The sequence below is a fragment of the Myotis brandtii genome, unplaced genomic scaffold (assembly GCF_000412655.1).
Source record: "Myotis brandtii unplaced genomic scaffold, ASM41265v1 scaffold105, whole genome shotgun sequence".
In the NCBI taxonomy this organism is placed as follows: domain Eukaryota; kingdom Metazoa; phylum Chordata; class Mammalia; order Chiroptera; family Vespertilionidae; genus Myotis; species Myotis brandtii.
The window spans coordinates 899,082-902,310 of record NW_005353538.1 but is presented as its reverse complement, the minus strand read 5'-3'; positions in this window follow the sequence as shown (position 1 = coordinate 902,310).

The following is a 3,229-nucleotide window of genomic DNA, read 5'->3' as shown; positions in this document are numbered from 1 at the left end:
CTTATGGATGTGAGGAGTTGAAATCTGGTATCTGACCACTGGGTACCCTGGCTCCTGGATCTCCAAGTCAACCACTGTGTGAGTCCACCCAGCAGGAGCTACAGTGATATCAGCAGATTTCTCCTCTTTGTTTGGGGTTTGGAAGTTTTGGAGCTCTCTGACCCACCTGCAGTTTTTTAGGTTAGGCTGCAAAAGGGTAGGCGGTTCCTTTGCCCTGCTTGGGTGGGGATGTAAATTGAGTGGGGCAGGGTCTCAGAGAATCACCAGGGCGGAGCAAACAGCAATGGCTGTCGTCAGCCATCTCCGCAACTCCTCGCACGTCTCTGCGTCCCCCAGTGCCTCTGCGCCCCCGAGTCCCGTGCCCCCACAGCAACAACGATCCCTGCGAGCAGCTCTGTGAGAAAGCCACCCTTGCTTTCCGGCCCGCTGCAAGACAGTCCAGTTTCTCCCTGTAGGAGTCTGGGTCCCCAGAGTCTCACAGTAAACGAGTCAGTGCATTCGAGAGCTTGTATCCCCTTCCGATTGAAAAAAACTGCGCACCCAGGTGCAGCCCACCTCGCTCGCGCCTCTGTACCTCTGCTCTTGGTGCCTCTGCACCTCCTACCCAGTCTCAATGCACTTTTTTCTTTCCTTCTAGTTGTAGAACTTCCACTCGGCCAGCTTTCCCGTGATTCTGGATGATAGCTGTTTTGTCTTTTAGTTGTAGTTTTAATGTGGTTGTGGGGGGCAGCATGTACAGGTTTATACTTTATGCTGCCATCTTGGTTCCTCATCCTGGCCAGTTTTGCTCAGTGGCTAAAGCACCGGCCTGTGGACTGAAGGGTTCTGGGTTTGATTTTGGTCATGGGCACGTGCCTTGGTTACAGACTCCATTCCCAGCCCAGGTCGGGGTGCCTGCGGGAGGTAACCAATCCATGTGTCTCTCTCACATCAATGTTTCTGTCTGTCTTTCCCCCTCCATTCCATTCCCTCTAAAAATCAATGAGGGAAAATATTGGGTGAGGAGTAACAACAATAAAAAAAAAAAAGATATCACCTCACACCTCTCAGTATGTCTGTTATCAAAAAGTATCAGTGAATCCCAACCTGTCTGGCTCAGTAGTTAAGCATTGACCTGTGAACCAGGAGGTCACATTTGATTCCTGGTCAGGCTACATGCCTGGGTTGCGGGCTCAAATTGGCTGATCAATGATTCTCTCATCATTAATGTTTCTATCTCTCTCTCCCTCTCACTTCCTCAATAAAATCAATAAAAATATATTAAAAGATATATATCGATGAGGATGTGGAGCAAAGGGAATGCCTGCACATTTACATGACAGTGGAAATATAGATCGGTACAGCCATTATGAAAAACACTAGAGGCCCGGTGCATGAATTTCACCGGTGCATGAGGTGTCCCTCAACCCAGCCTGCACCCTCTCCAATCTGGGACATCCCTCTCACAATTCAGGACTGCTGCCTCCCAACTGCTTGCCTGCCTGCCTGCCTGATTGCCCCTAACCGCTTTTGCCTGCCAGCCTGATCACCCCCTAACCACTCCCCTGCCAGCCTGATCGACGCCTAACTGCTCCCCTGCCAGCCCGATTGCCCCTACCTGCCCTCCCCTGCCAGCCTGGTTGCCCCTAACTGCCCTCCCCTGCAGGCCTGGTTCCCCACAACTGCCCTCCCCTGCAGGCCTGGTCCCCCTCAACTGCCCTCCCCTGCAGGCCTGATGGCCCACAACTGCCCTCCCTGCTGGCCATCTTGTGGTGGCCATCTTGTGTCCACATGGGGACGGCCATCTTTGACCACATCTTGTGTGTTGGAGTGATGGTCAATTTGCATATTACCTCTTTATTAGATAGGATTATGGAGGTTTCTCAAAAAATAAAACTAGCCTGGCCGGTGTGCCAGGGCTGACCAACAGACCCTGAGTGACAGATGAATGTATTATTCTGACATAACATTTGCTGTGAAAGAGAGGGCTAAGGTATTGCCTGGCTAAATGAATCAGACAGCCCCAATTGCCCTCTCGATAGGCTTTTATTGTAGCAGCAGTTTGAGATAAAGTTCATCTTTTAGATACAATCAGTAAGGTAAGTAATATTGGGAGGACACATGTATTTGTAGGGTCCTTTAAGCAAGGACACCCAAAGATTAAGCATATGCATTCCAGTAAACACCCAGGGGTCTGCACATGCACAGACTTGTTTGGAAAGGTCAAGGAATAATTAGGGGCATTGCTTTCGGCACTCCCCTAATTCAGAATGCTGATAAACAAACTTTCTAACCAAGTCTCATGTGCTCCCCAACATATCCCCCTTTTTTGTTTTGCTTAATGTAGAAGACAGAGGGAGGTGATGAACTTTTTGCTTTGGAATGTCAGGGTCCACAAAGTGCATTTACTGCACCAGTTCCAATTTTAAAGACTATAAGAAAAACAAAAAGAGCAATGGTTAGTTATTTGAGATGTGTGGAGTGTGAGTAGGCTCCAATAATTGCTCAGCCACTGTCATCAGCTTCATCATTCCCCAGGTTATTCCAGGGACCGTCTGGGTCTGGCAAAGACACAGTGTTTGGTGCTGCAGAGTCCCCAGGCTCAGATTATTCATTTCTGGAAGAGGATTGGTCCCATGCCATCCCATGTTGCAAATTGGTGTCACTCCACTACGCCCACCAGCCAATCAGATTAGCATGCAAATTAACCCAACAAAGATGGCGGTTAATTTGCATACATAGGCGCCCAGCAGCCTGGGTCCCGGGAACATCATCGGCACCCAGGTCACTTCGAGGTAGGCCCCGTGTGGGTCCTGAGCAGCGTAGGAAGGGCCTGAGCCAGGGCCGAGCCTGCAATCAGAGCCTAGGGGGCCCCTGCCCAAGCCTAAAGCCTGGGCAGGCGTGGAGCCAGTGATCAGAGGGAGATGGGGGGCCCCTGCCCAGACCCCAAGGCTTTAGGCCTGGGCAGGGGCCGAGCTGGCGACCGGTGTGAATTACAGAGGAAACACCTTTTCTGACTGCTCATTGGCTAAGCTCCCTCTATGCCACTGGTAATATTCTTAGTAACTTGGGTAATAAGAATCCAAAAAGGTGATCTAGGGTTTTTCCACCACACTCCTGGTTCGCTGCTGGAGGGCTAAGAAATGTCATATCCTGCCCTAGCTGGTTTGGCTCAGTGGATAATGCCTCGGCCTGCCAAACGCAGGGTCTGGGTTCAATTCTGACCAAGGGCATGTACCTAGGTTGCAGG